The following is a 12,842-nucleotide window of genomic DNA, read 5'->3' on the forward strand; positions in this document are numbered from 1 at the left end:
CGAAGATGCATCACCAATAGAGATCGGGCAATCAGAGGGAGCATGTCCTCCACTACACCCGGTGCAAGTAGTCACAGCTGCCATTCTATTCGAAGTTAGGAGATCTAACTTCTTACTCAATGATTCCACTTGAGCCTCCAATGAGGTTACTGCATTTATCTCATGGAGGCCGGCCACCTTTTTCTTCTCCCTAGCATTCTATTGGTAGATATTTAACCCCATTTCTTCAATTAGTTGACGGGCCTCATCGGGGGTCTTACTACCTAAGGTACCTCCTGCTGCCGCATCCAAGAGTTGCCTTGTATTCGGATTTAAACTGTTATAAAAGGTCTGAACAATCATCCACTCTGGGAATCCATGTTGCGGGCACTTTCTCAGGAGCTCCTTGAATCTTTCCCACGTCTCAAATAGAGACTCCAATTCCAATTGTACAAAGGATGAGATCTTATTCCTAAGCTTTGCAGATTTTCCAGGAGGGAAATAACGGCAAAGAAAAGCTTCTACCATCTCCTCCCATGTGGTAATTGATGCTCTAGGTAATGAGTGTAGCCACTGCTTCGCTCTCCTTTTCAAGGAAAATGGTAAGGCTCTCAACTTGATGGCATCATCCTTTACCCCATTTATCTTAAGCATGTCACACACCTCGAGAAAGTTCTCTATATGACTGTTCGGATCCTCATCGGCCAAACCATTAAACTGTGCGGATTGTTGCAACATGTGGATGAATGCCGGCTTCAGCTCGAAGTTCTGAGCTGTAATCGGGGGGGCGCACACTGCTCAATTGTGTCCCCAATACTGAAGGTCTGGCATAATCGGATAATGTCCGCTGCTGCTCATTCTATTCTGCCATGTTTACAGATTCTTCAACTTCCAAATTAGGTAGATTAGACTGTTCTTGCATAGGTTCTTTCCCTTTTCTTCTAAGTGTACGCTCGAGCTCGGGATCTCCTTCAATCAATATCGAAGGGTTCCCTCAGGTCATAACCTGGAGCTGCACCAAAAGAAAGAAAACAAAATCAGAACGATGATAGAAAAGAAGATATGAAATAGAATGAATGAATAGCTAAGAAAACAAAGTGCAAAGTATTTCTAAACGCCTACTTCCCGGCAACAGTGCCCAAAACTTGACACGTCTGTATATGCGTGTAAACCGCAAGTGCATGGGTGTCGAAGTAATAATCCCATATGAGTGGGTATCGTATCCATAGAGAGTAGGGAATAAAGACACTTAAGTTGTTTCTTAACTAATGTGGAAGATGAATAGTGATAAGTGTGACAAAATATGAAATAACGAAAATAAAAGCAACAAGATAGAGAGCACAAGTAAAGTAGAAGGTAAGACAATCGATAAAGATGGGGTACCCGGATATTGATCTGCCTAGGTCAATCATTTCAAGTATAAGAACCCTCTATTATACTTCCTAATTTATGCAACAATGAGTCGTGGAAATCCTTATTTACATGATCCCAAATCTAAGGTCAACCATGCCTGACTCTATACATGTCTCGAAGGAGAGATTGAATAATCTCTCAACCTCGCACTCGCATAGAATTGCAATGAGCTCCAGGGATTCCGAGTGATAAACCCTATTCCTATGTATAGACCAAACCCTTTTGTCCAGGTGGAAGATCCCTACCCACAATTAAGCCCTAGGTGATAAAATCACTTCAGCGCTTCACTCCGTTGCACTCGCAACTAAGCCCCAGCGGAAGGTCATCCCTTAGCCCATTCACTCTACTATAGCCGCAAAGAACTCTTGGAATGTGGAGGTAGGATAGATCACATCGAATGGGAAAGGGGTCGCTCCGCTACCTCTTGACTCACCATCTCAACACTCTCCAATCTAGCTTTGTCTAACTCTCATGGTGTGTCACTCACTCACAAGAGTTACCAAGAAGACTCTCAACCCTAGTGTCACTCTAGGAGAGTATTCATACAATCAAGTCTCCAAGATTGGAACTCACAATGGACATCAATTAATTGAAAGCATAATAAAGAGATTCAATGAAGCGAATACATCCTAAGTTCACAAATACCCAAGTACCCACTAGGCGTTTAGCTCTCCATGGAGCTAGATACAATCAATGAAATCGAATGTAAAAAATAAATCATCCATAGAACACCCCCTCGATAGTCGTGGCGATGATCTTGTGGAGAGTCCTCTACTCATCGCAAGGGTCCCTTTGTCCGGCCTAGGATACACCTCACCGGCTCGGTGCTGACGAAAGCTCTCCCACTAACCTTTTTCCAAACGGCGCGCGATGTTAGAGCCGTAGAACCTCTCCAAAGCCCTAGCCAATACCTCTCAAAACCCTAGCCGGCACCCTCTCTCAAGTTAGGGAAAAACTGGAGAAAAGAATGCTGAAATCGTGGCTGAAATCAGCTTTTAAAGGGCTGGAATCGGGAATCCACACGCCCATGTGGGCGCCCCTATGGATTTTTCACACGAGCGTGTGGAATTTCCACACGCCCGTGAGGATTCTCTGTTTTCCTGTTTTCTCGGCCGGCTGTAAATAGTGCTGCTGCGATATTTTTGCTACAGTGTTTTCTACAATACCCTAATACAGTACCGGCCTGAAATACTCCCGAATCCATACTTTCATCGAGGTCATGTAAACGGGCACACATTTACGTCGTGGATCGCCTTGCTTCTTTAATAACGGACATGTTGGTGGAGATCTTGTTCTATATGCACAAGTCGGAATGCTTGAATGTGACTACCTTGTGCCCCTCCAAATAGTTGTGCTAACTCGAATATGAGGAGATTGGCACACATTCCTGCATCTGGACCCGACCTATGTTTTCGTGTTTGAACCTTAGCAAGATTTCCTCCAAATTAGTGCATTACGACCCACATTGGCTTCTTCCTCTCATAATCGGCCTCATAACCCTACCTACATTAAAGTAACATAAATACACCAATATTAGCGTTAAAATCTGAGAAACGTAATGCTCAACACAAGGAAAGAACACTTCGTGTTCTTATCGCACAAGCACTTATCAAGGTCTGAACAGTGATGCAAAAGGGTGGTGAAGAAGGAGGCGGTGGTCATGGTGGAGGAGGAGGGCATGGACAGATAATGAGTTTTCTTTTATTATTATTTATTAATATTTATTAATATTTTATTTTTAAAAAAGCCAAGTCAACTAATTATTTATTAATATTTTATTTAAATAGATCACGATGTAACGGTTTGGACCTCTTCTACCTATTTTAAAAGTATAGGGATGAAAAATTCACAAGATCCCCTTGCGTATATCCCGCAAGTGCACGGGTTTGTCGAAGTAATAATCCCGCGTGAGCGGGTATCGAATCCACATGGAGTAGGGAATAAAAATACTTAATTCGATTCTTAGCTATGTGAAAGATCAATAATGATGAGTGTGACAATGATTCAATTCTCAACAATAAAAGCAACAAATAAGAGAGCGAAAGTAAAGAAGGGGATAAGGCAATCGATAAAGATGGGGTACCCGGATAATGCTCCGCCTTGAATAATTGTTTCAAGTGCAAGAACCCTCTATTATGCTTCCTAATCAATGCAATGGTGAGTCATGGAAATCCTTAATTACATAATCCCAAATTTAATGCAACTATGCCTAACTCTATACATGTCCCGGAGGAGAAATCGAACAATCTCAACACCTCGCACTCGTATAGAGTTGCAATGAGCTCTAGGGATTCTAAGTGATAAATCTCTTCCTAATTATAGACCTAACCCTTTGGTCCAGGTGGAAGGTCCCTAACCACAATTGAGCCCTAGATACTAAGATCACCTCAACGATTCACTCCGTTGCACGCGTAACTAATCCCCAGCGGAAGTTCATCCCTTAGACCATTCACTCTATTATGACCGCAAAGAACTCGAGTAACGGAGGTAGAATCTATCACGTCTGAGGGGAAAGGAGACGCTCCTGTACCTCTCGACTCACCCTCTCAACCCTCTCCAACCTACCTTTGTCTAACGCTCATGGTGTGTCACTCACTCACAAGGTTGCCAACAAGAACTCTCAACCCTAGTGTCACTCTAGGGGAAATGTTCATACAATCAAGCATTCAAGGTTGGAACTCACAATAAACATCAATTTATTGAAAGCATAATAAAGAGATTCAACGAAACGAATACATCCTAGGGTTCACAAATACCAGAGTACCCACTAGGGGTTTAGCTCTCCATGGAGCTAAGTACAATCAAAGAAATAGAATGTAAAAGCAATGAATCCATAAAGAAACCCCGTCGATAGTCATGTCGATGATCTTGTGGAAAGTCCTGTACTCGTCGTCCAATGATTCCCTCGTCCGGTATAGGATACGCCTTGACGGAAGCTTCCCTACCAACCTTCTTCCAAAGGAATGACGATGTTGGAGCCATAGAACCTCTCCAAAACCTTGGCCAATACCCCTCAAAACCCTAGCCGAAGCCCTCTCTCAAGTTGGGGAAAAGATGGAGAAAAGAATACTAAAATCGGGGCTGATTCAGCTTTAAATAGGGCTGGAATCGGGCGACTACATGGGCGTGGATGCTTCACGCGCCCGTGCGGAATTTCCACACGGGCATGGATAATTTCCACACGCCCGTGTGGATCCTCTGAACTCCTGTTTTCTCATCCGGCTGTGAACATTGCTGCTACAGTACTAGCTACCGTGTTGCTACGGTGCTCTGCTAAAGTATCCGGCCTGAATAACTTCCCGAATCCATACTTTCATCGGAGTAACACAAACGGGCACACGTTCACGTCGTGGATCACTTGCTTCTTCAATGATAGGCACGTTGGTGGAGCTCTTATTCTATGTGCATAAGTCAGAATGCTCGAGTGTGACTGCCTTTGTGCCCCTCCAAATGGATGTGCGAAACTCGAATACGAGGAGGTTGGCACACACTCTAGCATCTCACATCGACCTATGTCTTCGCGTTTGAACCTTAGTAAGATTTCCTCCAAAATCGGTGCATTGTAATCCACATTGGCTTCTTTCCTTCATACTTGGCCTCACAACCCTACCTGCATGAAAGTAACATAAAAAAAACACACATATTAGTGTAAAAACCTAAGAAAAGTAATGCTCAACATAAGGAATGAACGCTTCGCATTCATATCGCACAAGCACTTATCAAACTCCCCAACACTTAAGCTTTTGCTGTTCCTCAAGCAAAAATTAAAACGTTATGTGCATCAATGAAGAAAATATTGAAAGTGATTGGCCTTAGGTTCACCAAAATATACAAAGAGAGCATTCTACAAGTGAGGGAAATTTCAACACTAAATACGAAAAATCAATGCTCTAGCTAAAAACTTGAATCAAAAAGGAAATAAAACCCGAAGTTGTGTATGTGTGAACTCACTCAAGTAAACCCAAAGTATACTCCTCAAAATTTTAAGTATAAGGGGCTTATTTATCTACAAAAGTGACAAAAATTTCAAAGATGGTAGTAGCTTCATACATCCTCTAAGGTAGCCCTTTCCAAAGCGGCCGCTAAGGTGGCTTTCACACTTTCGAGGTTGTAGCTTGGTAAGTGTCTAAATGTACGTATTTGAGTGTATGTATTTGTTACCTCTAGCATGTATTTTCATTAGAATTGATGCCTATTTTGTGCTCAATCGTGTGTTATTTTCTTTGCAGGGCACGGGAACACCATGGATGACACGAGGATATGATTCGGGTGAAAAAGAGAAGAAAAACAGGGCGCAGTACTGTAGCTGGTAGTACTGTAGCATAGACACTGTAGCATAATCACTGTAGTTGTCACTGTAGCACATGGAGAGTTTCAAGTCAGGATTTGGATCATGGCATACGGCCTCAATGCTGCCCGGTATAGAGCCCGGGATGATCACTGTAGCTATAATAGAAGATATTTACTTGATGGAGTTTGCCTACCTCAAATAGTGTCAATGTTGAGCTCCATAGCGAGTGGTATAGCACTTGGTATAGCACTCATGATGGGGGCCATAGGGAGTGGTATAGCACTCGGGATGGAGGCCATCAAGGGGGTATGATGAGTGGTATATAGAGGGATTTTTGGAGAAAGATGGGGGACTTTTTGGCTGGACTTCTTGGAGACTGTAGGGCAAACTTTTGGAGGGTTTTTGGCAGCCATCACTTGGAGGAAGGAGAGAAACAAAGACACCATTATTTGGGAGAGTTTGGCTTGAAGCTTGGGAAGATCAAGGGCTTGAACTTAAAGGGGAAGCCTCATCATCAAAGGAGGAGAAGCATTCGGCATCTCTAGGGCTAGAAGAAGCATCATTCGGCCGGCATTCTCTCTCCTCTTCATCATTCGGACTAGGGAGTGTCATTTATGCATTTACTTCTTGCTTTTGTTGTGTTTGAGATACTTATTTGTATGATGGCACACTAGACCCCCAAGGCCGCCGGATGTAGGTGAACCTTGGGGGGTTCATCTTGTATTTTGGATGCTACATTTATATTTGATATGCAATGGTGTGATTTATGATTTGGCTCATTGTGTTTCATGCCTAGAACTATTATGTGGAAAAATCCTTAGTTCTTGTTTGAGTTGTACATGTAGACGTGACCTACTCGCGTGTACTAGATCGTTAATGAGCTAATAGGGGTATTTGTTGACCAACATGCCGAGAAATTGGGTGTAGGTAGCCCCTCCGAACCATGAGGAGAAACTTAGGTTAAGTGTGTCCTCGTCGCGTGATCTCCATTCACTTAATGCAATCGTAGGAATATGACTAAGGAGAGATCCTTGTCATCATTTGTATGGGATTAGGGTTTAGCCGCCGAGAAATTGGGGTTGAACTATTGTTGAGGTCCGTCGGTCTAAATCACCCGTGCCATGTATTTTCATGCATCCTTATATCTTGATGACCCCTCTTGGGAATCCTCATCCCTAGGCCTATTCTTATCATCATTGCTCTTGTGATTTTCTTGCTTGACTTGGAGTTGTTACACTTGTGTTTTATTTACAATCTTGCTTGTATTAGATTAGTATACCATGCTTGAATTGTAAGGTTAGAAAATGAGTGATGGAGGAGTAATAGGAGCTCCTTAATCCCGCGGAATACGATCCTTGGGCTTTTGCTCAAGGTATTACTTGGCGACCCCGTACACTTGCGGGCAATCAATCATAGCTCTTTCTACCGGAGTGGTAGCTTTCACTCATCCTATGAGATAGCTCTTTCTCTCATTAGGTCATAACTAGTATCCGACTTATGAGAGTAGCTTCATACTTCATAGGTGGTAGCTCTTTCCACACAACAAGCACAAATAAACAATAAAACAAATCACAATTTAACATAAGAAACAACTATAACTAGTCCCTTTAAAATCAAACTTGAGTTTCCAAAAGAGTTTAAAAAGTGAGTAGTGTACTAAGTGTAAATCGGGCAAAAATTCCTAGAAATTCAAGCAAGAACTAGAGCTTGAAAACATTCAATGTTAGAAATTCTCTTAAACTCAAGAATACAATCCTTGCAACTAAGGTGAACCGTCATTGGCTATGTGAGCATATATCAATCAAGAACAATAGAAAAGATGTGTGCACTATGAAACTCCCCCCCACACTTAAGTTGTACATTGTCCCCAATGTACACATTCAAGCTCACTCAAAATATATATATCATTCAAAAGCAAATGTGGGAGAAGCAATCAAAACAATACTCCCCTGACTCCTAGTGTTGCGTTTGATGAAGCTAATTCCATGGGAGTAGTGTTCCGACGGGTTGTGAAGCTCACACGGCCAAGTGCCTCAGCACCTTGGCCGTGCCCATGACCCGAGTCTCAATACCCAAGAAGACAAGACCATCCGCACGCATACACGAGGTGGTTCGGGTGAAGCTCAATAAAAAAACAAAAATATCTCGAGTATATATAAAAGATAGACAATGAATACAACTCGAGATGCAAAATGAAAAATAAACTCGGAAGAAGAATCCTTTTACGAGTGAACAAGTCTAAAAATAAAATGCATAAAAGAAAAAGAACTAAAAATCAAATGTCGGTGTCGCCCTCGGGCTCAGGTGCTGCTGCTGCTGGTGAAGACGCACATGGTGGGTCCACCGGTGCCGGGGTAGGGGATGAGGGTACCGGAGGAACTGAGGGTCTGGATCTCAATAAATCTCGTAGAAAGTCGAACCGGGCCATAAGATCTGTATACTGAGCTGACTGTATAGCGCGGAGCTCCGCCATCTCGGTCTGAATCTCCCTCACAATGCTCTCAAGCCTCTCAATACGGTCATAAGCTCGAGGACCCTGTGCTGCTGGAGGTCTGGGAATCTGTGGGAAACCCTCCGCAGTAACTTCTTCACTCCTGGCGGTCTCTAGGGTAGCTGTAGCAAGAATATAGACCCTTGACCCACATCTCCGTACCAACCCCATCATCCTGATCGTATCAAACGCAAGAGGGGTAGGTGCAACTATCCTCTCAGCACCACGTAAAGCATCCCCCAAACCCATTCCCAAAATGAGCATGGTGATGTAGGGGCCAGCAAATAATAAACCCACTCTCACAGACTGACCCTGATATCTCAGAATATCTGCTAATATGCACCCTAAGTGAATCGACACATTGCGGACCATGGAGTATAAAAAAAGATGATCCTGCTTGGTCAGAGCAGATGTGTTATCGGCTCGACCTGACACAGACCTGCTGATAACTACATGTAAATACCTGTAGCTCGACCGGGATAGGCTAGTGGCCTTCGACAATCCCGGTTCATACTCTCCATGTCCACACAGAATCCTATACGCATGATGTGGAGTCACTGATACTGGAAAATCCGCTGGTAATTGTCCATACTCCAATGTACCTGTATAAGCGATATCGTACAGGCCCGTCCGAATCAAAAACTCAGTGACACTCATAGAAAACGGATGTCCAAATGCCCGAAACTGTATAGCATCTATAGTGTCAAATCTCCCATGCATCAACCGAAACTCAAAAGATGCTAAAACCTCGAGCGTCAATACGCGGTAAGCTGGCTCACTGATCGTCAGTAGCCTCCTCTAGCTTCCTATTGCTAGTATCTCATCAATTTCATTAGCCAGCTCATCACCCCGCTGAATATCTCTCAGCACTTGCAAATCCGCGAAACAACTCTGACCAAAACCGAGTGCTGAAAGTCTCTCAAATCGAGTCTGATGCTTGGTATTTGAGAAATCCAAGTGTAGTGGCTCGGGTGGGGTGACTCTGAAATGCTTTACTTCGTTCTTCTTCACGTGAGGTGCCATATCTGTCGTACAAAAGAAGAAAACGATCAAAGAAGATCAAAAGCAGTATATTACAGAATTCCACACGGGCTTGTGAAAATTACCCACGCCCGTGTGGATCTGCACGGCGTGAAGATCCCGCACGGGTGCAAAACAACTCTCAAAAATTCAACTTAGAACCGCGTCCAGATGCTTTCTAAACATACACCATGCATTGTAAAAATGAAAATTCGCAATTAAAGATATTTAATCTGTGAAAAAACAAGAGTTGGCGAAGAAAAGAGGATAAAAAGGTTACCGACGAAATAAATGTGAAAACTTTGAAAATTGGTACGATATGTGAAGCAAAATCCTCCAAAATGACGACGCTCGGCCGAAAAGATAATCAGAAGTAGTTTTCAGGCGACTAGAGATGAAGAATGAGACGGATCACAAGGTTTTTAAGGAAAAGATCGCGTCTCTTGGAATTCTGTGCATCCACACGGGCGTGCGGTAATTACCCAGGCCCGTGCGCTTCATTACAAAAGAGCCACAGGGGCGCACGCACGCCCCTGTGCGCTCTCGGGAAAGCACTCCTTCGACTCTGACTGCTATCACACGGGCGTGTGGAAAATACCCACGCCCATGCATCCGACCCATAGGGGAAGCCGCACGCCCCTGTGGCTTCTCTTAACATCAGAGAAAAATACCAAGTGTTATACACGCCCATGCGGAAATTCCCCACGGTCGTGGACATTCACATGCCCAACTCACAGGGGAAGCCGCACGCCTCTGTGTTTTCTCAGGATGGAGAGAACTCCTCTACAGAGTTTCGCACGGGCATGTGGAAATTACCCACGCCCGTGCATGGTTCACAAGGTCGCCCACAGGGGCAAGTCCACGCCCCTGTGTGTTCTCGGGAAAATTCGCCAAACCCTGCAGGAATTCACACGTCCGTGCGAAAATTACCCACGGGCGTGTGCTAATCACATGGTCGTTCACAGGGGCAGCCGCACACCCCTGTGCCTTCTCTGGATGAGCTCGCAGTGCAAATCCACCGGCGTGCGGAAATTCCACACGCCCGTGTGTTTTCTCTGGATGACTTAGAAAAATCTGCAGGCTCTGCAGAAAATTTCTGAACATGTTTACACACTCAGAGCCTGCTCTATTATGCAATTTTTTTTACCAGTGAAAAACATGAAATTGAGCTCAAACGACCAAACTTCGCCAATTTTACATAAAAACACACGATTAAAATTCAAAGTTCACAAGGAAATCTCAGTACAAGCATCTAAGAAATTAAGACACCAAAACTTAACAAATTATTCATGCAAACAAACTGAACTAAAGCTAAGAAAACAGTAAACACTTGGGTTGCCTCCCAAGAAGCGCTTGTTTAACGTCACTAAGCTCAACGTACCTTGTCTTACCTCACGGGGGTTCATGAATGAAAGTTGCCCTTTACCCATGGCTTGAAAGCATGATGTGCAAAGTCTCTTGAGAGTAGAGGGTGTATTATCGGGCTTCGGACCACCTAACAATGATATGTCCAACTTCTTCGGTTCACGTGCGTCTCCAACAGCCTTGGAGTGTTTCCGGTGGCGTCTCCTAGCCCTCTTCATTTTACGGAGCACCTTCTTCAAGATCCCCGGGATAGATGGTACTTCTTCCGTCGATCCAAGCATCATTACATCTTCATGTCCCTCCTCTTGGTCGAACAACCCTTCATACGGATCCTGATTGAACATCTACTGTATGTATTCATCAACAATCTCATCAGTAGTGTCTAGAAAATATAAAGTATCATCGAAATCGAGAGAATGCCACATGGCCTCAGCAAGGCGGTATGTGAGCTTGTCATCTTCAACTCTCAAGGTGAGCTCTCCGCCGTCCATGTCAATCAATGCTTTGGGAGTCCGCATGAATGGTCTCCCAAGTATTAAGGGTACATCCGCATCCTCATCAACATCTAGCACTACAAAGTCAACCGGAAAAATGTATTTGTCCACCTTGACAAGCACATCTTTAATGATGCCTCTCGGATATCGCACTGTTCGGTCAGCTTGTTGCAAAGTCATCTGAGTAGGTCTAGGCTCGCCCAAGCCTAGCTTTTGAAAGAAGGTGTATGGCATGACATTGATACTAGCCCCTGAGTCCGCCAATGCCATTTCCTCACCAAGATTGCCAATATTACACGGAATGATGAAGCTTCCCGGGTCTTTCTTCTTGTTCGGCATGTTCTTTTGCAATACCGTCGAACATGAAGCATCTAAAATCACTGAAGCACTCTCCTCCAACTTCCTCTTGTTAGTCAACAAGTCTTTCAAGAACTTCGCATACTTAGGCATTTGGGTCAATGCCTCAACAAAAGGAATATTAATGTGGAGTTGCTTGAACAAACTCAGGAACTTCTTGTACTGTTCATCCCCTTGGTCATTTTTCAATCTAGAGGGATAAAGGATTCTTGGCTTGAAAGTTGGGGGTACCAACTCTTTCTCTTTGCTCATCCCCTCTTCCACCTCTATAACCTCGGGTGTGTGTTCTTTTGGCATCTCACTCGGAAGCCTACCTTCAACCTCACGACCACTTCTCAAAATGATCGTCTTCACGTGCTCTCTAGGATTGGTCTCTGTATTGCTTGGTAAGCATCCATGTGGCCTTTCAGAGAGAGACTTTGCAATTTGACCCACCTGATTTTCAAGGTTATGCAAAGAGGCGGTGTGGTTGCGAAGTGTAGCCTCGACTAATTCAAACCTAGTATTTGCAGATTGCACAAATCTAGCCAAATGCTTCTCTAGGTCAGTCATTCGGGTTTCCAAACCTGAGACTCTGTTTTCCACCTGAGGAGCTTGTTGTTGTTGGAAACCCGGTGGCCCCATGGCCTTTTGTGGACCTTGATTACTCCATGAGAAATTGGGATGATTCTTTTAACCCGGATTGTAGATATTGCTATATGGATTTCCTTGAGGTCTCATGTCATTACCTACAAAATCAACATTCTCCACCGAAGAAACATCACCAATAGAGATCGGAAAATCGGAGGGAGCATGTCCTCCACCACACCCGATGCAATTAGTTACGGCTGCCACTCTATTTGAAGTTAGAAGATCTAACTTCTTACTCAAATTTTCCACTTGGGACGCCAATGAAGTTACCACATCTATCTCATGGAGACCGGCCACCTTTTTCTTCTCTCTAGCATTCCATTGGTAGCTGTTTAACCCCATTTCTTCAATCAACTGACGGGCCTCATCTGGGGTCTTGCTACCTAAGGTACCTCTTGCTGCCACATCCAAGAGTTGCGTTGTACTCGGGTTCAAACCATTTTAAAAGGTTTGAACAATCATCCACTCCGGGAATCCGTCTTGCGGGCACTTCCTCAGGAGCTCCTTGAACCTTTCCCATGTCTCGAATAGAGACTCCAATTCTAACTGAACAACAGATGAGATCTCGTTCCTAAGCTTTGCTGATTTTCCGGGAGGGAAATAACGGGTTAGGAAAGCTTCCACCATCTCCTCCCACGTGGTAATCAACGCTCTAGGTAATGAGTGTAGCCACTGCTTCGCTCTCCCCTTTAGGAAAAATGGGAAGGTTCTCAATTTGATGGCATCATCCATCACCCCATTAATCTTCAGCATATCACACACTCGAGAAAGCTCTCTATGTGACTGTTTGGATCCTCATCGG

At 44.0% G+C, this 12,842-nt stretch overlaps 2 non-coding genes across 2 annotated transcripts; both read left to right on the plus strand.

The window, feature by feature from the left end:
* Nucleotides 1-352: 352 nt before the first annotated feature.
* Nucleotides 353-459, plus strand: LOC120283228. The gene has a single exon (XR_005543223.1). It is a non-coding gene; the product is annotated as a small nucleolar RNA R71 (small nucleolar RNA).
* A 12,053-nt stretch (nucleotides 460-12,512) lies between these two features.
* Nucleotides 12,513-12,619, plus strand: LOC120283172. Its single transcript, XR_005543171.1, has one exon. It is a non-coding gene; the product is annotated as a small nucleolar RNA R71 (small nucleolar RNA).
* Nucleotides 12,620-12,842: the final 223 nt, after the last annotated feature.

The sequence above is a fragment of the Dioscorea cayenensis genome, chromosome 18 (assembly GCF_009730915.1).
Source record: "Dioscorea cayenensis subsp. rotundata cultivar TDr96_F1 chromosome 18, TDr96_F1_v2_PseudoChromosome.rev07_lg8_w22 25.fasta, whole genome shotgun sequence".
In the NCBI taxonomy this organism is placed as follows: domain Eukaryota; kingdom Viridiplantae; phylum Streptophyta; class Magnoliopsida; order Dioscoreales; family Dioscoreaceae; genus Dioscorea; species Dioscorea cayenensis.